The 22,772-nt window shown below is 33.0% G+C and overlaps 1 pseudogene; it reads right to left on the bottom strand.

Moving 5' to 3' along the window:
- Positions 1-222: 222 nt before the first annotated feature.
- The window catches only part of LOC116873463, an 85,963-nt pseudogene continuing 63,413 nt past the window's right edge, over positions 223-22,772 (bottom strand).

Raw genomic sequence — 22,772 nt, 5'->3', positions numbered from 1 at the left:
AGCAACTACAGAAAGCTTTTATTTGTTCAAAGTAACCAGTATTATATATGCAGAAGACCACAAAACTCCCCAATACTACTTCAAAACAAACAGATCAAACATGATTTTCATTAGAATGTTATTTCTTCATACTAATAAAGAAAAAAAACTAAGACCCAGATTTACATATATATGTATATTTACATATAAATATAAATACATACAAAAAAGCAATGCAAACAATTATTGAGCTTCATCCGAACAAGAGTGCCAAGTTAGTCTCTCTTCATAAAAGGCAATTACAATTTGAGGAGACTTCATATTTGCTTCTTTTACCAGCACCAAGTCTACCTCACCCGAATCTTTTCATTTTCATGAGACACATTGATTCTCTGCTGCTGTCTATGGCACCAATTGCTCATTTAGGATCAAGACCTCTAACAAAGCCTCTTGGTTTATCAGCAGCATCTCTTTTCTTCTTTGATTTGCTATCATCAGATTCACTGTCAGATAAAGACTGTCTTTTTGTGCCATCTTTTTCTTTACCAGCTTTTTGAGAATTAAGAAATGTTTTGGGGTGCCTAGGTGGCACAGTAGTAGGTTGAATGTGTGACTCTTGGTTTCAGCTCAGGTGCTGGTCACAGGGTGGTGAGAATGAGCCCCTCCACAGGTTCCAAGCTCAGTATGGAGTCTTCTTTGAAAATCTCTCTCTCTTTTCCTCTGCCCTCCTGCTTGTGCTCTTTCTATCTCTCTCAAATAAATAAATCTTAAAAAGAAAAAAAAAAGGAATGAAAAGAAATGCTTCAATTAACTCTGGATAATCTAAATTTTCTTCAGGTTCCCAAGTATTGTCAGCATCTATAAATCCCTTCCACTTTAGGAAATACTCCATCTTCTCATTCACTACATGACAGCCTAGTACTGTTACCACTACAGACTCTCCCTCTTCTATTTTTAACTCTTTTCATTGTTTCTTTCTTTCTTCTTTTTTTTTTTTTTGCAATGTAGTGTTCTTGGAGGCCAATTTTTATTGCAGACCAGAAGAGCTATTATTCACCACCTCTGGGCGTTCCAGGTCCCAGGTCTGTGACGTCTCCAGTGCTGTGGTCCTCATGCTCTAGCCACTTCCCATAGATCAGTTAAAAATGTAAGATCTCATTACCAGTTCTAGAATTTTTTTTTTATTCTTCCTTGAAAAAACTGTATCTCTTGATTCAATGTGTATTAAAAGCAAGTGGTATTTAGATTCTGCTTTTCTTACTCTTTTCACTTTTTATTATTCAAATATCTTTCTTTAATTTAATACACATCTGAATAACAGGTTGACTATTTCAATTACCAGCATTTAATAATGTTGCATATTTCATTTTATATGGTAGTAGTAAATCAACATAGGTTGTTTGTTCTTTAAGAAATTCATAACCAAGTTTTATGATAATGTAAATAGATAAAATATTGCCTCATTTCTTTTTCAGGTAAGTAGAATGCGTGGAAAATTGTAATAACAAGCATGCATGGCTACAAGGTCCCTTCCTTTCTGTATTCTGGTTTCTGTAACGTCACAGTGGGTCCTATGTTCCACATGCTATGATTCTCAGAAGTAAATACTAAAATGGGAATTTGGATACATAATATTTATGATGAAGAAACAGTATCAGGCAAAGGAAAAAGAACTGTGATGCAGGCTCAACAAAGCCTTGATATAGGGGAGATCTGGAGCATATATAGCTCATCACCGAAGTCCCACATTGGGGCAAAATAGCAAGGCCGTTGTGTTCCCACTTCAATTATTTATTGGATGTGAGCTGCTCAGGTTAACACAATCTTAATATATGAGTCTCTGCAGACAAGTATATCCTGGTGGAGCTCAAAGCGGAAGGCTGCTAGCATAATAAGTTCTTTAAAAGAAGATCTGAGCACTGCATTTCCATGTCCATTGCCATGCGTTGTTACAAGGGATATTCTAGGTGAAAAATTCTGCTTGAAGTATCAGTCAGCATATCATAACAGAATAGAATCTCAAGATAAGGGCAAAATAATAATTATGTAATGTCATTTTGGCCAACTGAATGGATATATTTCCAGTTGCTCTTGCAGTAAATAATAATTTCATGGTAGAGAATGCTAATGTCACAGTTTTTTTCTCCTATAATTTCTTCAGCTTTTGCTTCACTACCTGCTTTTATTTTGCATTGCAAATGGGTATAAAGTCAATTTGATTTTTTTTATTTTAGAAAACTTAATATGCTTTAATACTTTGTTTTGTTTTGTAATGATGATATGAATAAATTTGTATTAATTATTCTAGATCTTGAAGAGTCATTTTGATATGAAGAGTTCAGTTTTTCTTCCATCAATGAAAAGAATTTCAGAATTCCTTGGTTTTATTTTTATTCCCTTCACTTGGTTTAGTAAATACTTCAGTTGTCTACATTTTATAGATTTTGGATATCCTCACACTCTTCTCCATATTAATTTAGAACAACACAATGGATTAAGATAGTCTCAATTAAAAATCATATCTGTAGGAATAAAATGATCCAAATCATCAAGTGTTTAAACCTGTAAACTAAGCATACTCACTGACTGCTTTCTCATCTAAAGCATTCAATTTAGGAACTGGATTGAACCTCACCCTCTGGTCACCCCACCCCATTATCAAACCTTCAATAGAATTTTATATCCAGATAAAAAGATCACTCAAAATTAAAGGCAAAATAAATATATTTATTCTCTTTCCTTCTCTCTCTCCTCCCCACCACACATGCACACACACACACACACACACACCCATAAAATAATTAGTCACCAGTAGAGTAACATTACCAAAATGGACAAGAAATTCTTCAGGCTGAAGAAAAATGATTTCACATAGACTGAACGAGGTATAAGAAGAATTAAGATCTCCAAGAGGTTAAATAAATGAGTAAATACAAAATACATTAATATATTGCACATTTAAAGCAATAAACCTCAAATTTTAACATGTGCCAACATCATATATAAGAAATCATCTACACTGCAATATTGTTAAAGATGACAGAATATAAACACAGTATTATTATCAATAACACGCCCATTCCAATTGTGAAATTTGTATATCTAAAGACAAACTGATGACTCTCATTATTAGTCTATCAATAATACCACAAGTTAAAGATCTTTAGTTCAGTTGAATCAGGTTTATGGAGAATTGGTATATTTAATTTGTGTTCCATAATCTCTTTGGAGACAGCGTAATTCAGTAAATCTGTTTATGGTTCATATGTTCCTTTATATAAGATGCAATAAGTAACAGCATGAAAGCATCCAGAAAACATTATTAGTTGATATTATTATTAGTGTGGCATAAAACATCCACTTTCAATACTTAAATAGCTGCCTATTAGGAACAATATTATCACTCAGTTTTACAAGTTATACTTCACCATACTTATATTTATTCTCCTTATTTATTTACTTTCTTTGAAAATAGGATTCTACTTTCATTAAGACAGCATGCTTTATCATTTTTCTACCTCAGAAGTCTTTAAGTAATATTTAGGACACTAAATGTATGGAATACATGTATATTAAATATCATTAATCATTTTTACTTTTAAAGAGAGCAGTGAACACTAAAACTTGAACAAATCTTTCATAATACGATTCTTTCTTGCAGTAAAGTCATATTGGTACAGACTCACACAAAACCATTACATTCATTAAAAACAAACAACTAAAGATAAAACTGTTAGTATTCTGGGGCGCCTGGGTGGCTCAGTGGATTAAAGCCTCTGCCTTCGGCTCAGGTCATGATCCCAGGGTCCTGGAATCAAGGATCCTGGGATGGAGCCCCACATCAGGCTCTCTGCTCAGCAGGGAGCCTTTCCTCCTCTCTCTCTCTCTGCCTGCCTCTCTGCCTACTTGTGATCTCTGCCTGTCAAATAAATAAAAATCTTAAAAAAAAAAAAACCCAGAACTGTTAGTATTCATCGAAACTTTAATTTTTCAAGGAATTTTAAATATATTACCCAATGTAATCATCCTATTCATACTATGATATTAGTATTATTATTTTAACTTTGTTGATAAAATAATTGAGCATTAAAATGTTAAGTAAATTCTGTTGGAGCTAGGAATGTGGTATGAGCTTTCAAATGAAAGAAATTATTTATAGTGAACCTCGGGACCCCTGAAATTCCATGTTATCTTTATGGAATGATTTTCTAGAAATATAAAATTATAGAATTACTTAAAAATACAAATAAAACAAAATAAAAGAAAATAAACAAGCTAGTTTTGTGTATAGCAGTATTAAATTTTGTTTTCTTTTTCTTTTTTCAAGACCAAAGGGCTTACAGAAAATAAAACATATTTTACTTAAAAACATCAAAGTGCTTTGATGTATAAGTTCTTATAGTGTCTTCTGTGATTAGTGGTTCCTGTCGACTTTCAATAAAGCCAAGCTGCAATACAGAACAGTGAGCCACTGACTGTGAAGTCACACCATCTTTTCTCTAAGTTAAGTTCATAACTTGCAATACCTTTTGGGTTTGTCTGTAAGTAGAGATATCACATAAAATTTCAGTGGCAATATTTGAGATAAAAATGAAAAGAGAAATAGTTTTGAAATTAAAAATAGTTCCTGTTATGAATATTTTATGGAAAGCAGTTCCACCAATTAGCTCCTAGGTGTGCAGAGACCTGATAGCTGGATGCTGCCTGAGGCACATATGACATTAGAAAAATAAATCAGCTCTGAAGAATTCAGAGGACAGGTTCAAACATGAACATAGATTAAGTCACACAAAAATGAAAGGACTGAAGTATGGAGTTCTTTAAAAATTTGCAATGAGATTGTAAACTCAATTCTCAGTTGCTCAGTCTGTGTAATTGCTTGGATATACGCATATGAGAAGACTTACAGCCAGATGTTGATCTTTTATTCTCACCCTATGGATTCTGTCCTTTCTTTGAATTTATTACTGGTTCCTTCAAAGTAAATGTTCACTGGGGGTTAGATGAGAGATGAAAACCAGGCACATAATTATGTTCATGACTCTTGGTATCAGAGGATTTGGCAAATGACTATTTCCTATTTGAATCTTCTCAGTAGCTCTTACGAGCTTTTGTACCAATAACTAGAGAATTGATTTCAAGTTAATCCAAAGAAGCATAATAAATCATGTAAATATTTCGGATGCTTTATATAATTTGCATCATGTTTTAAAAACTACAAACCTAATGATGAGTGAGTATAGGAGATTCATTTTCTTTTTTCTCCTCAGCCCATCATTGCATTGGAAATAGAAGAGTTAGCTGTCTAATATTTCTATCTTAAGTGAAATTTGTTTTGGTGTGTTAGAATTCCTATTCTCTGAAAATAGATAATTAACCCAGCTTTCCTTTCATTTATCCTTTTTTTATGTCAGTACAAACTATCATTTAATATTCTTAATAGTTTACACACTGTTCACTCAGTTACATAATGTTATCCAACTTCCAGGAATATCCTTCATCTACGAGTTAATATGAATAACATTCTAAAGTACAACCACAAAATATAATGTCTCTTTTGTGAGTATTATTGGAAAGGGGCATTAGAATAAAATGAGGGGAGAACTATTAGGAAGATGAAAGCTACTTTAAATATTTTTGAGATTCACTTGTTTACTCAGCAATTATTTATAAAACTCTAACATGTACTATTTAGTACGTTAAGGGCTGGAATTACACTGAGAAATTCAGACACAGTCCCTACCCTCACAAAACCTGAAGATAATGGAAGAAGGCAGTAATTCAATAGTCATATGAATATATAACTTCCTACTCTGATAAATGTTGAAGAGGAGAACCAGAAAAATGTGAGATAGTATGATGTAAATTAATGCAATCTGATAAATAAAGCAAGGTTTTTATTTGATAAAATGGCACTTGAGCTGAAAATCAGCCAAGTTAATTAAGGGAGATAGTCATATGAGGTTCCTTTTCACATACTTTGTACAAATGCCTTATTCAGGAGTGGGTTTAGAACAGTAAAAAATAAAAGATTACATGAATAAAACTGGAAAACGAGTGAAACTAATGAGTAACAATATTTTAGAAGTAGATAATCGAGCTGAGTTGGGGATAGAAATGTATTAAAAATTTCGATCTTTACCTGAAGAGCAATGGGAACCAATTAAATGTTTTAAGTAGAAGTTTGAACAAAGTTTAGAAAGACCAGTCTTTCTGGACCCTTCACCGAACTCTTGCTAAGCCTTCTTTTTTAATTATATGACAATCTTGTATTTTATGTGACAATTTTCTTCATGTATTTTTACTCATCATGAGAAAGATGAAATCTGCTAAGATTATTCTTAATCTTAATACCAATTAAACTCCTTATTCTTAATACCCATTAAGCTGTTCATGTTCTTCAGAATGGGAGTCACAACTAACTTTGAAAAGTAGGGCAAATTTCTTAGTTCTTTTAAATGTTTCAATCCATTTGGACATCCACCCATTGGGCCAGTCTGTATATCTAGTGTTCTTCTCCTAAACATCTCTACTCTTTTACACAAATCTATTTGTGTACTACAAAATTAGTTTTCCTCTCATAAGTTAATGTACTTATTTATTGAAATCCTGTTATTCCTGGCAGTTGCTGGCTCAATAACCATATGTTTTAACAATGACCTTCAAGCAGGTCAATATTCTAAACGGATGAATCTCAATATTGAAGAAGACTTTAAAATGATTTATAATCCCTTCCTAGCCTACACACAATTCTAATACAGTATTATAGGGAGAAATACCTCTTAGTCCTTTCTCTATTTTCATTATTACACAGGGGTAATAAGAGATAATACTGACTGGACTATATTCTTTATGTGAATAGTGTACATTCAGAAAAAAAATAAAGAATATATCCTTAAAAGAAACTAATTCAGTTTTCATGAATTTAGTTATCTGTGTTTTAAGAAGTAAGAAGTATGTTAGTATTACCATATAAAAATTAACTCAAAGTGGATTAAAGACCTAAATTTAAGACCCATAAAGAACTCAACTTTCAGAAGAAACATAGGATAAAAGCCCCACAGCACTGGATTTGATGATGATTTATTGGATATGATACTAGATGCACTTCACTATAAACAAAAATGAGCTTCATGAAAATTTTTAAAAACTGTGCATCAAAAGACACTATCCACAGAGTAAAAAGGAAATCCACAGAATGGGAGAAAATACTTTCAAATCTTATATTTGATAAAGGATTAATATCTAGAATATCAAAAACTCATAAAACTCAACAACAACCACCCAGTTAAAACATGATTAAAGACTTGAAGTGACATGTTTCCAAAGAAGGTATACAAATGGTCAATAACCACATGAAAAGATTTTCAACAACACTAATAATTAAGGAAATGCAAATCAAAACTAAAGTAAGACACCAGTTCACATCTATTAGGATTGTTCCTATCAAGAAAACAGAAAACAAGTAATGGCAAAAGGTGGATAAATTGAAACCTTTGTGCACTGCTGGTGGGAATGTAAAATCGTATAGCTATTGTGGAAAAACAGTACGGCAATTTATCAAAAAATTAAAAATAGAATTTCCATATGATCCAACAATTCCACTTTGGGGTATATACCTCAAAGAATTAAGAGGCAGGCAGGTATTGAAGAGATATTTGTACTCCCATGTTCACAACAGCATTATTCACAATAGCTAAAGCAACTCAAGTGTCCATAGATGAATGAATGCATAAGCAAGATGTGACATATACATATACATTTCTCATGAAGAATCTAGATCAGCGATTCTCTAAGTGTGGCCCCTGGATGAGCAGCATAAGTACCACCTGGAATCTTGTTATAAATGCAAATTTCTGAACCTCACTCCAAGGTACTGAGTTAGAAGCTCTGAGGATGTAGACCAGAAATCAGGTTTTAACCAACCTCCCATGTCATTATTTTGCATGCTAAAGTTTAAGGATCACTGACATGGGTATACCTAGGTTTCCCTTCAGCAAACTCTATTTTTAACCTTTTAGCCTTGGGTTTGAGCAAAAGCATTATTTTTATCTTGCTGGAGTGCTGGGCTGGGGGGTGAGGGGGAGAGTTAAATTCTGTAAACTTAAATAATTTATGGTATATAGTGTTTCTTAATAGTATAAATCACTCTACTGAAATTTACACACATATTTTGTTATGAAAATCAACTTGACTGCCTATTAACTAAAAATATTTGTATATATTTCTCTAGAACAAACTGTAAATATAAGTGATGTTATGAACATTTTCTCCTATATGTCTCTAAATTTGGAAGACATTAGTGAACTTACAAATTATCATTCTAAACTTATTTCACTATTCTAAACTTTTTCTAATGCAAAAATAATACAATCATGTGAACTGATTAAAAAATATTAACATAAAATACCTTCTTTGGTTAAATTTTTGTCATAATTCATTTTTATTTTTTCTATACATTATTGTACACTATTTGTGGTTAAATTGTTCTTACTAGTTATCTCTACATAGGAATTTTATAAGGATAATTTCCATGGCAACGAGTACAGGTTTTCAGCAAATAATAGCTTTGAAGATGCAATGGCTTTGGGTCTGTGTTTTGGGTTATTCCATTAACCCTAAGAGACTTTTTATTTAGTTTTTCTTGGAAGGACTTAATTTGAAGAACAAAAGTAAAGATCAGATGTAAACTAGAATACATGCATCTTTCTCTCTGAGATATAATGCCTATAGAGGCATACTTACATCCAGCGTTACAAAATGAATAATTTAAAACTAAGTCGAACCAATTATTTCCAGGTATGATTGATATTTAAAGAATATTCTCTTCCCACTGGTAAATACATATTCATTCACATTTTCCCTCACAATTGCTTATGCCATTAATAAAGCCATTTTGTTTAGTCTAAAGCAAGAAAATCAGACTATATTTATACTACAGTTGCTTTACATAAATTTTATTTTTAAAATATTTCCATTTTTATTCTTATCATATATAAATGTAATCTGATATTGTTATAGGTAATAATTCTTATTTTTTTAAAGATTTTATTTATTTGACAGACAGAGATCACAAGTAGGCAGAGAGGCAGGCAGAGAGACAGAGAGAGAGGAGGAAGATGACTCCCCACTGAGCAGAGAGCCCGATGTGGGGCTTGATCCCAGGACCCTGGGATCATGACCCGAGCTGAAGGAAGGTGCTTCAACCCACTGAGCCACCCAGGCGCCCCAATAATTCTTATTTTTATTCTTTCAATATATGTATGTTAAGTTTTTCAATATGTGGGAGTTACAAAGAAAAACATTGAAAACAGAATAATAAATAAGCAGATAGCAGCTCTGATGTCATGAAGTTTAAAAATCTAGAGGGAGGCATTTTATTATGCAGTATTACAATATAACTTCACATCAGTGTACATCAATGTGATTTTTGTCTTTTAATGTGAGTGCAGATAACTAAAGTAAATGGTAAGATTTGATAGCATTACACACACTGAAGTAGTGTATATCCATAAATCTGTTCAAGGTTTTTTGTTTTTTTCTTTTTAAGTATTGTTATTTATTTATTTTTGTGAGAGAGAGAGAGAGAGAGAGTGAGCGAGCATGTGTTCATGTGCAAGAGAGGGGCAGGGAAGTGGGGCAAGGGCAAAGAGAGGAGACAGAAGCAGGCTCCCCGATGAGCAGGGAGCCAGATTTGGGACTTGATCCCAGTACCCTGGGATCACAACCTGAGCTGAAGGTAGATGCTTAACTGACTGAGCCACCCAAGAGCACTAAATCTGTTCGAGTTTAGACAGTGCTTCAACGACTTCATAATGGAATGAGCAGCATATAAAATGCTGCCTTAGTTGAGAGAACCACCTTGAACAACATATAAATAACAACTCTTTCAAATACTCCTACTTTTTTGGGCCTTTTGCTCTGCATATTCTTGGTAACATGTTGCAGATCTAGGCTACAGCTTTTAGATCTTCCTCTCTGTATTTTTTAGACTATTTTATCAGTTGCAGTAATCTTTCCAGATACATGGTTGATGAACTGAACCTGTGGTCCATTTCCTTGATTTCTTTGGAAATCATAGCACCTATGTTGGGTGGAGTGAAATAATTTTAATTCTTTTAATATTTATTCCTGAAAAATCTGCATTTTTGTATTCTTATAAGCAAATCAATGACTTTTAAAAATGATTATTTAACTTGAAAAAACCCTGCTACTAAAACTACTAACATAAACAAGGCTACTTAACATATTGAGTGCATAATTATACCCTTGGAAGCCTTTTAAAATCCTGATTTTTAAAGGCAAATATACCACTGCATATGTATACAAACCCATAAAGAAAAAAAAAATCATGAAATGCTAACATAAAAACATTATGTAACTCTTGTCTTATTCCTAATTGTTTAGAAATTAATTACATAAAGCAGACATGAATTCATTTTGTGGAACTGTTTTGGAATTAAACAAATGGTGTGAGGTTATACTATGACAATTACTTTAATTACATGATTTTTGAAACCCTAACAAGACCCAGATTTTAAAATACAAATTAAATACAGGCAGAAATTACCATTTTTAAAACATGGGCACCTGGGCGGCTCAGTTGGTTAAAGGTCTGCCTTCAGATGAGGTCATGATCTCACAGTCCTAGAATCAAGCCCAGCTTTGGGCTCTCTGCTCAACAGGGAGTCTGCTTCTCCTTCTCCCTCTGTACCCCCTTGCTCCCAGTCATGATCTCTCTCTCTCTCTCTAATAAATAAAGTCTTAAAAAAATAAAAAATGTATTAAAATGTTCAGCCTTAACTGTCACAGGGGAAATGAAAAATATTATTATAATAAACACAATTTTGCATTCACTATGTTGGTGAAATTTAGCTTCATAGTACCAAAAACTAGCAAATAAAAGATAATCGGAGGTTGTAATAGACTGATATTTGAAAGTAGGAATTTCTAGAAATATTGGGAAAAATTAGTCATTATCTTGAAAAATTGAGCATTATCTTGAAAAGTTGAATATGTACAGTCTCTGACCCACTTATCCCATATTTATGTAAATTTAATAGAGATGTTCATAATCACACACACAAAAGTATTTAAAGGTATTCATGTTAAAAGTATTTGTAATAATATAAACTTAGAAACCAACCAAATGCCTATCAGTGCAAGAAAGGATAAATTTTAGAAGCTAAGGATCTTTCTTCGAACAGTAGAAAGCAACCATTTGTTTTCTGGCACTTAGTACAAAAGAGGCATAATAACAATTTATAGTAGTAATATAAGAAATTTATATTTTACAGTGTCATGGTGGAAATGATATTGAAAACAGGAATATTTAATTCAACAAGGGCAATCATTCAGGTGAAAGATGGAAGCCTATTTTTAAAAAAAAGGACTAAAGAGAAAAAAAAGTGATAGTGGACATGCTAAAGAAGGAAAATTTTTAGAAATATGTAGTAGCTGGTTGTGGTGGGGAAAATTAAAAAAAAGGTTATAACTCTTAGATGTTTGAATTATGTGATCATATGTTGTACTTCTAATTACAGTAACTTGCACAGAAGATTTCTAGATAAGGCATTTGTGATTGTGAATTTAGATAAATTAGTATACAAATTTACTGATGAAATGAATATCCAATTTACAGATGAGTAATTCACAATTTAGTACTAGCTATCAATCAATTCCCATTGGGTTAATGACTAGAGTTTGCATCAGGGAAATGAAAATATCAAGGGAGGTTTAAGTAATTTGTTTATTTGGCTACTTCAACCATCCTTCTTAATCTGCTTTATACTTCTAGACTCTGGTAGAATGATTTAAATGGGGCACATTCACTTCCCTCACAGTTTATGCGATATTCAGTTAAGAAAAGGATGATGTTGAATGTATTCACTAGTTTATTCCTGGAATACGTTTTCAAAGTTGAGAAATGGCAAGAGATAGATAAAAGGTGTATAATAACTGCTTTACATGATTGTTTATACATATCTCCAGTGTTTTCTTTTTTATAAATATTAGAGATTCCTGACATCCAAAAGCTACTGAATCTCTGAACTGGAAATTTATTTTAGTGATTTTCCCCCATTCTACCTTTGGCTCGGAACTAAAGATTATACCGTGAAAATTTTGTACAACTGGATTCACTGGTTAATTCTACCAAATATTTTAGGAAGAAATTCCACTAATCCTCTATAATCATTTATTTCAGAGGACAGAAGTAGAGGGAATACTTCCTAACTCATTCTACAAGGCCAGTATTACCCAATACAAAAACAGACAAAGAAATTACAGGAAAAGAAAAACTGAGATCAATATAGCTCATGAACATATATGCAAAAATCCTCAACAAAATATTAGTGAATTGAATCCAAAAAAGTATTTAAAAATTATATACAATCAGGTAGGTTTTATTCTAGGTATGCATTGTAGGTTTAACATTCAAAAATCAAATATTTTAAAAAATATTTTATTTACTTATTTGACAGAGAGAGACACAGCAAAAGAGGGAATACAGGCAGGGGGAGTGGGAAATGGAGAAGCAGGCTTCCCTGCCCAACGGGAGCCCGATGTGGGGCTCAATCCCAGGACCCCGGAATCATGAACCTGAGCTGAAGGCAGATGCTTAATGACTGAGCCACCCAGGTGTCCCCCAAAATTAATTAATGTAAAACATCACATCAAAGGACAAAAAAAGAAAAATCACACGATCATATCAATAGGTAAGAAAAAAACATTTGACAAAATCCATCACTCATTTATGATAAAAACTCAGTAAACTAGTAATGGAAAGGACAATTTCTCAACTTGATAAAGACTATCTGTCAAAAACCTACAGCTAAACATCATTCTTAATTGTAAAAAACTTGAAGCCTTCCTACTAAGATCCGGTACAAAGCAAGGATGTCCCCTCTCACCACTGCTTTTCAACATCATACTGGAAGTCCTTGCTAATGCAATAAAATAAGAAAAGAAAACAAATGTATATAGGGTGGGAAGAAAGACATACTACTGTCTTTGTTCGCAGATGACATGATTGTCTACACAGAAAATCCAAATGAGTCAACAAAAAAACCTTCAGGAACTAATAAACAATTATAGCAAGATTTCAGGGTACACAGTTAAGATATAGAAGTCAATTGATTTCCTACATATCAACAATGAACAAGTGGATCTGAAATGAAAAACACAATACTATTTACATTAACACATCCCAAAAATGAAATATTTAGATATAAGTCTAAAAAATATGTGTAAGAACTATATGAAGAAAACTGCAAGAGTCTGGTAAACAAAATAAAAAAAAATTAAATAAATGGAAAAATATTCCAGGCCATGGATAGGAAGACTGAATATTATAAAGATGTCAATTCTTCCCAACTTGATCTATGGATTGTCTGTAATCTAAATCAAAATCCCAGCAGGTTATTTTATTGATATGGACAAATTACTGCTAAACTTTATGTGGAGAGGCAAAGATTCTTAATAGCCAACATAATTCCGAAGAACAAAGTTGGAGAACTGATGCTACTAGACTTCAAGACTTACTATAACTCTAGTAATCAAGACAGTGTGGTACTGGCAGAAGAATATACAAATAGATAAATGGGAGAGTATAGCAGCCCAGACACAGACTCACATAGAGTCAGCTGATTTTTGACAAAGGAGCAAGACAATACAAAGCGCAAAGATAGTCTTTTCTATAAATGGTAATGGATATCTGCATGAAAAAACATGAATCTAGACACAGATCATATACCATTTGCAAAAATTAACTCAAAATTGATCACAGAGATGACTATATATAAGATGAAATTATAAAATGCCTAAAAGATAACATAAGAGAAAATCTAGATGACCTTGGATATGGTAATACTTTTTCAGATACAATACGAAAAACATGATCCATGAAAGAAATAATTGATAAGCTAGACATCATTAAAATTGAAATCTTCTGCTCTGTGAAAGACAACATCAAGAGAATTGAAAAGATAAGCCTGGGAGAAAATATTTGCAAAAGATGTATCTGATTGCTGTATTTATTAAAAAATACATACAAATAACTGTTAAAACTCAAAAACAGGAAAACAACAACCTGATGAATAATTGAGACAAAGATCTTAACAGATACCTTGCCAAAGAAGATTCAAAGATGGCAAATAAGCGTAAGAGAAGATGTTCAACATCATATGTTATCAGGGAAATGCAAATTAAAATGAGATACCACTACATACCTGTTATAATGGCTAAAATCCAGCACATTGACAGCCAAATGCTGACAAGGATGTAAAGAAACAAGAATTCTCATATACTGCTGGTGGAAATGCAAAATGGTATATCCATTTTGGAAAGCAATCTGATGGTTTTTGACAAAACCAAACATTTTCTTACCATTATATCCAGCAATCATGTTCCTTGGTATTTATTTATCTATCCAAAGGAGTTGGAAACTTATGTCTACACAAAAACCTGACATTTATAAAACATGCTGATGTTTATCAAAATAGATGTGTAAAGCAGCTTTATCCATAATGCCAAAACCTGGAAGCAGCCAAGATACCCTTTAGTAGACAAATGGATTAATGAACTGTTTCCATGTAGAAAATAAAATATTATTTAGCACTGAAAAGAAATCAATTATCAAGCTATGAAAAAAATGGAGAAGCAAATCTTAGAAGGCTACATACTTTATGATTCTAACTATATGACATTCTGGCAAACACACAACCACGGAGGCAATAAAAACGTCAGTGATTGGTTGTCAGAAGTGGTGGGGGTATAAATAAACAGGGGATTTTCATAGGGGATTTTCAGGGCATTGAAAATACTACATATGATACGATAATGATGAATAAATGTCAACATACATTTGTCCAAATTCAGAGAATGTATAAGAGTGAACCTTTACGTAAACTTCAAATTCAGGGTGATAATGATGTATCCCTCATACGTTCACCAATTGTAATAAATATACCATACTAGTGAGTGATATTGATAATGGGGGAGGTCATGCCTGTGGGGGAAGGGCGTATATGGGAGATCTCTGATTTTATCAAAGATTTTATTATAAAATCTCCTCCTGATTTTATTATAAATGTAATCTTCCTCTTGATTTTATTATAAATGTAAAACTCTTATTAAAAATAAAGTATTTACATTTTTTGTAAAGGGATTTTTATATGATTCTGTTATATATATTCTACATATATTATATTATATTTTACATGATTCTATTAAACTGAATATAAAACAGTACTGGTAAATATAACTCTCTGAAAAATGAACAACGAAAACTTTTTTTTTTAATATTTTATTTATTTATTTGACAGAGAGAAATCACAAGTAGGCAGAGAGGCAGGCAGAGGGGGAAGCAGGCTCTCTGCTCAGCAGGGACCCTGAGATCATGACTTGAGCCTAAGACAGAGGTTTAACCTACTGAGCCACCCAGCCACCCCGAAAACATGGCATAGACAAGATATTTCAAAAATATCAGAGACATCTTTACCATCATATGTATTAAATCATATATATTCTATCATATACATTATATTTCATATATATGTATAATGAAAGAAAAATGAATGTAGTATTAGTATCTGGTAACTGTTTTCCAGACTTAAGTAGAGAGTTCCTCTACGGGGCTAAAAGAAGCAAACTTTCCTGTGGAGTTTCTTACACATGCTATTTCCAAATGCTCAATGGCCAGCTATTCCTAGTCTCATACGAGAGAGGCTACATGGAAAACTATTCCATAATTTCCCTCAAATACTGTTAACAAGTCCATATCAATAAGGCAGTGGATATACATTAATTGTAACCTGCTGTGCTCTCACACCAGCACCTTATAGGACTGGGCCTGCTTCTCTCTAGAAATATTCTTTCTCTTGGATTTTGTAATATCATAAATTGCTCCTCTTTAACGATGTATTCATTATTGGGTTTTTCTAGGATTTATACTTGCTCTTTTATTTTTTTTTCTTTTCAATCTGCATCTACTCTCATTGACTCAATTACAATCCATATGAAAAAGCCATCATATTTTTATCTCCAGCTAATATCAATGCAGGGCCTGGACATGTAACTCCCATTAACATCCACCTTTAAATGTCTCACAGGCATTTCCTATTTAATACCATTTTCCCCTCCAAACATAGTGCTCTTTCCTTGCTGCCTAAATCAGGAAATTATACCACGGTTTACCCAATTCCCTTAATCCCAAACCTGGAATTATTCTTTATTCTTTCTCTCCTTTCCTATCAATTTTACAAATCTAGTATATCCTATTCCATATAACTCTCTGAAACCCATCCACTATATTGTTCCTCACTGTGAAGTGACCATCATTTTTCCTATGGATTACTGTAATATTCTCTTAACTGATATTTCACATTAACTCCTGATTTTTTATGATTTATCCTTCAGCTATGATCACCTTTATCAAATATAAGTCTGTGTTCTAATGTATAAAACAATTCAGTGACTTCCTGATGACATTTGAACAGATCCAAAATCCAGCCAACAATGCTTTGCAGGGTTTACTTTCTGCCTGCATTTCTTGATTCCTTTTACAGTTCTATCTCCTTGGCTCTCCATATTGTGATGGGAAGTGTTATGGTGACTGGTCTAAGGCACGGAGACCCAGGCAGCCAGTAAAACAGTATTTATGGATGTGTCCGTGAGGGTGTTTCTGGAAGAGATGACCATTTGATTCAGTAGACTAAGTGAATGTCTCATTTAATCCACTAGGGGTGCAGGAGAGAATGAAAGAATTTTTTCTTTCTTCTTTAACAGGGATGTCCATCTTTTCCTCTCCTTGGACATCAGAGCTCCTGGTTCTTGGGCCTTCATACTTGGGCATATACACCATGGGCTCTCAGGCCTTCAGACTCAGATTTGAATTATACTACTGGCTTTCCTTATTCTCTAGCATGCAATTGGCAGACTGGGGGATTTCATTGCCACCAAACCCTTGTGAGCCAATTCCTATAATAAATCTCCTCATATATTCTCTGTGTATCCTATTGGTACTACTTCTCTGGAGAATGCTGATACAATACATTAGCTAAATTGACCTACCTTCATTCAGTTCCTTTAACGGCCATAATTATTTCAAACTCTGAACCAGTTTCCTGTGCCTGAAAAGATATTACCTACTTCTATTGTTCCCTTACATGTGTGCCTGCCTCAGGGCAAAGTGTAATATGGATTCTTTTATTAAATACCCCCACAGAATACCAAAGGGCATCCTTTACAATAATCACATTTACTTTTTTTCTTGTATAATATACAACTTTTCTATGAGATTGGAAGCTTCATATTATCAGGGTATCTCTATTGGTTTCATTCATAACTGTATTCTAAGTACAGTGTTTAAAAATTATAGGCTTTAAGGGAAAGGCAGTTTAATAAATAAATGAATAAACAAAAAAAAACCTAGAGAGAAAAATCCAAAAGTATTTCACTGAAGTAAACGTGTAAATTTGATTTTAAAGTTTACCAAAACTTGAAGTAAAAAAAGTATTATATTTTGTTATTCTGAAATTAACTCTAGTTAGATGGGGCTCATAACTGTCAAGGTAAGAAAGAATGTACAAAATCTGGAAGAAATTAAAAATAAAGTAGTAATATTTCCTATTACTACTCAGACTGTACCATGTAAATGCATTTATATATTTTTAGTTACATGCATGTAAGTAAACATCTCTAAAATTTCTTTTAATAAAAATCTTTAAATAGCCATATATAGATATATCTTATCCAATGATTGTCTTAATTCTATGTTTAATTTCATCCCTTATCAACATTCCTTTGCATGCCATCTCAGGCTTCATGGGCAGTGAGTTCAAGAAGTTGGAATCCTATAATGAAAACTCGAGCACAGTGCCTTACACCTATTAAATACTTAATGTAGTTAAGCAATTTAATGAATTTTTATTCAATGAATGGTCCCATAAATTTCCAATCCTCTAGTAAATTGTTATTTTCAACACATATCATAAATCTATATTTTCTAGTCTTTCATCCTTTAAAATATCTTAGCCAATAATTTCTACCTTCTTTTGTCATTTGTCTAATATATATTCAGAGATGGTGTGGGTAAAGAGAAAAAGAGAGACAAACAGAAAAATCCATCACATACTATATTTATGAATGTAAAATTATTAAATATTTTCTTAATGCTGAGTTAGATATATAAATTGATAAGGGATTATGGGTAGACATTTTGATTTTTAAATCTTTTCTGTCTTATGAAAGCAGTGGTTCTCATACTGCTCAACATCATATTCTATTAATTGAACATGTAGATCTTATTGTTTGAGATGATTTTTGATCTTCACATTTTTTTTATCTTCATTTCTTATATGGCCTAAAAAATATGTTTACTATATTAGTGTGCATCATTTACTATTTTAATGTCTTTGTGTTTTACTCACTTGATTAGTACTGAAAAGGTTTTAAAGGACATTGTATTTTATATTAATATTTTACATATGGAGTATAAATTTCTATAATTTTTTAGAATAAGTTACAAAAGTTTCTAGGAACCTATGATTAAGAGAAAAGAATGTAATACTTATATTTAGATATAATCAGTGTTTCACACAATAAAGATGGCATTTATGTATTTATAAAAGATAAATATGAAGGCTGGGAATCGGATGAGTAACACTGTCCATTCCTCCCTAAAACTCCTAAGAGAATCATGAATGAGTCCCTTGTCACTAGCTCTATAATTTGCAAGCCTCCTTCCTTTCATTTGAGATATTCATGATGAATGAATATTTTATTTCAGTAGCCTGAATAAAATAATTTCATTGCCCAGGACATATTGACTTTATAATTTGCATATACTTTCAGTATTTTTACTTATGATTTATTTTTTGTCTTTCCAAATATATAGTAAAATGTGAATTTACATAAATGTGTGCCCAGGCAAATACATTATTTACTTGATGTAAATAAAAGAAATAAAAACAACAGAACTATTAATTCATTTAGGTAATAATTTTCATAAACTTCTGTATCTATACACATATGTACAAACAGACATTTTTAGTTTACAGGATGAACATATGAAGAAATTAAGTAGAAATAGTCAATTTCTATTCCCTCAACTAATTACAAGTTTTAAAAGTCCAAATAAAAAGGTCTTCGAAATCTTAATAGTTTTTCTTTTGGATTCAGGAAAATTTTTTGACTTTAGAATGTTAACACCACAAAACATATCAGTAAGATCCTAATGAATAACTTAAAAGAGTAAAGAGTTCAGAAATCTTTCTCCCCTTAAAAAGTTTTTTGGTTTTTGGTTTTTAGTTTTTTGGGTTTTTTTTTTTTTCCCAGCTGAAGGAATATAGAAATAAGACTCAGGGTTTGCTCAGTGACATACTGAAGTCATACTGAGGATATAAATTTCATCCTCCCAAAGAGATTACAGTGAAGACACATTGTTTCATATTCAGCTTTTGTACTCAAACTTTAAATTCCAAAAAAGAGAAATGTTGTGTCTCAGTATGCCTTCCTCTCTCCTAGCAACAGTAATGGAATTCAAGCTGCTAACATCCTAAAATTCTTTTTAAACAGGGAGAGAACAAGATGAAAAATGTTACAATGAAAATATATATAGAAACAAAATGCCTATGTGTGATGAACACTGGCTGTTACATGTAAGTGATGAATCACTAAATTCTACTCCTGTAATGCAGAAGTCCCTATAACTACAACCATCTAGAGTGGAGGGGTAAATAATGTCCCAAAGATCTGAGACTTAAAATAAATTCCTACAATGTTTTCAATCAAGCTCAATTTGCTCTTCCCTTAATTGTGTATCAAAATGATCTGAGTAAATGTTTCTTACACATGGCAAAGCAAACTGTAAGTATAAAGAGCAGTTTAATGATAATTAGTAGATGGAAATCACTGTTATAGACAAGTTTTTGGAAAATGTATCACCAACTAATTACTACAGTATAAAAAAATCCTAGTAATTATTGTTCGAAACTAAATTAAAACTTAATGTTGGAGAACTACCGAATAACACACCTAAAGTAGAATATAAGGGAGACATTTTCTGTTTTTATTCCTATCAAAAGACATATATTTACGTATTTATTGTAAAGCATCAGTTTGACTAAAATAATAGTCATGGGCCCCTGGATGGCTCAGAAGGTTAAGCTTCTGCCTTTGGCTTAGGTAATGATTTCAGGGTACTGGGATCAAGTCTTGCATCGGGCTCCCTGTTTAGCAGGGAGCCTGCTTCTCCCTCCACCCCCTCCCCCTACTCTCTACCTCTCTCTCTCCCTCCCTCACAAAGATAAAATCTTTTTAAAAAAATAAAATATTAGTCACAAGAATTACAGTCTTTGTAATTTTTTTACAGTAAAAGTGAGAACAAAGTAGTAAAGAGTGCACTTTTTAAAGATTTATCAGAACTATGTCAAATACAGTCCATTGCAGCAAGAGAGGGCAGTGTCAAAGGCTCAATTTTGATTTGAAAGTGGGTCAATCAGTTATAGTTTGACCTAAGGCTTTGAGTGCACCTAAAAATCCATATAGTATCCATTGTCTTTCATCATATGCTGAAACAGCTTGAACATATATATGATTCTATAAAAATAATGTGTTCAGCTGGAGAAAAAATTAAGTGCCCAACAATCACCTACAGCTGGTGAATTTCCCTTTAGTGCGATGAACAACAGAACTGGTGCACTGTGACAGAGTTCTATCATATTCAAATAAGTCATATTAAGATAAGTATAAATTTCTTACTAGATAAAATTACTGAAATTGCTACAAATATGATTAGTGCTTAAAAATGTAGTAGGAAACAGTGCAGAGCTTAACAAAAATACAATTGAGGAAAAACTCAGGGAATGTATGAAGCTGTATAAGAGCATATGTCAGTATCTAGTAATTATGGAACTAAGGTATGTAAATATAGCTAAATTGTTTGATTTTCTCAGGTACATATTTGCTTTAGTTGGATGAAAACATTTTAAAAGTCCACAATGGTACAGACATTTACATTTTTTTTTAAAAGAGTTTATTTATTTATTTTACAGACTGAGACCACAAGTAGGCAGGGAGGCAGGCAGAGAGAGAGAGGAGGAAGCAGGCTCCCCGCTGAGCAGAGAGCCCCAAGCGGGGCTCGATCCCAGGACTCTGGGACCACGACCCGAGCCAAAGGCAGAGGCTTTAACACACTGAGCCATCCAGGTGCCCCAGACATTTACATATTTTTTTTAAAAATTCAATGATCTCATACCTTCTTTCAGTCATAACTGCTCATTCATTTCAAATAAATTATGCCCAATGGATTATTTTTATTTTGTTTTGAATTTTGTGAATATGCAAAGTCACAGACTAGCTTTTCAGAAATCCATAAAGGAAAAATTTTCCAAAGGGAAATTTCTAAAGGTAAAAATGGATAAAAACAAATAATCAATTAGAATTTTATGATTTTTATTAAATACATGCAGCTTTCACTTTGTATGGCAGTATGGGATCATAAAAATGATTATGAACACTGGAATTATACAATATAATCTTTTAAAAAAGATTTTATTCATTTTAGAGAGAGAGAGAGAGAACATGCACAAGCACAAGTGGGGGAAGGGGAAAGGGAGAGGGAGAGAGAGAATTCCAGGCTGACTCCCCATGACTGCAGAGTATCCTACACAGGGCTGGATCCTATGACACTGAGATCATGACCTGAGCTGAAATCAAGAGTCACTGCCCAACCAACTGAGACAGTATGGAACTGGCACAGAAAGAGACACACAGATCAATGGAACAGAACAGAGAGCCCAGAAATGGACCCTCAACTCTATGGTCAACTAATCTTCAACAAAGCAGGAAAGAATATCCAATGGAAACAAGTCTCTTCAACAACTGGTGTTGGGAAAATTGGACAGCCACATGCAGAAGAATGAAATTGGACCATTTCCTTATAACACACAAAAAAATAAGACTCAAAATGGATGAAAGACCTAAATGTAAAACAGGAATCCAACAAAATCCTTGAGGAGAACACAAGCAGCAACCTCTTTGACCTCAGGTATAGCAACTTCTTCCTAGAAACATTGCCAAAGGCAAAGGAAGCAAGAGCAAAAATGAACTACTGGGACTTGAAGATATAAGGTTTTCACACAGCAAAGGAAACAGTCAACAAAACCAAAAGACAACCGACAGAATGGGAGAAGATATTTGCAAATGACATATCAGATAAAGGACTAGTATCCAAAATCTATGAAGAACTTATCAAACTCAACACCCAAAGAACAAATAATCCAATCAAGAAATGGGCAGAAGACATAAACAGACATTTTTGCAAAAACGACATCCAGATGGCCAACAGACACATGAAAAAGTGCTCCACATCACTCGGCATCAGGGAAATACAAATCAAAACCACAGTGAACTACCACTTCATACCAGTCAGAATTGCTCAAATTAACAAGTCAAGAAAGGACAGATGTTGGCGAGGATGCGGAGAAAGGGGAATCTTCCTACCCTGTTGGTGGGAATGCAAGCTGGTGCAGCCACTCTGGAAAACAGCATGGAGGTTCCTCAATAAGTTGAAAGTAGAGCTACCCTATGACCTAGCAATCACACTACTGGGTATTTACCCTAAAAATACAAATGTAGTGAACTGAAAGGGCACATGCACCTCAATGTTTATAGCAGCAATGTCCACAATAGTCAAATTATGGGAAAAGCCTGGATGTCCATCAACAGACGAATGGATAAAGAAGATGTGGTGTGTGTATGCATATATATATATATATATATGAATATTATGC

The sequence above is a fragment of the Lontra canadensis genome, unplaced genomic scaffold (genome assembly GCF_010015895.1).
Source record: "Lontra canadensis isolate GAN:19392208 unplaced genomic scaffold, GSC_riverotter_1.0 scaffold33, whole genome shotgun sequence".
NCBI classification, from domain to species: Eukaryota; Metazoa; Chordata; class Mammalia; order Carnivora; family Mustelidae; genus Lontra; species Lontra canadensis.
Note: the sequence above shows the minus strand (reverse complement) of the source record. Positions and strands in the feature narration are given on the sequence as shown.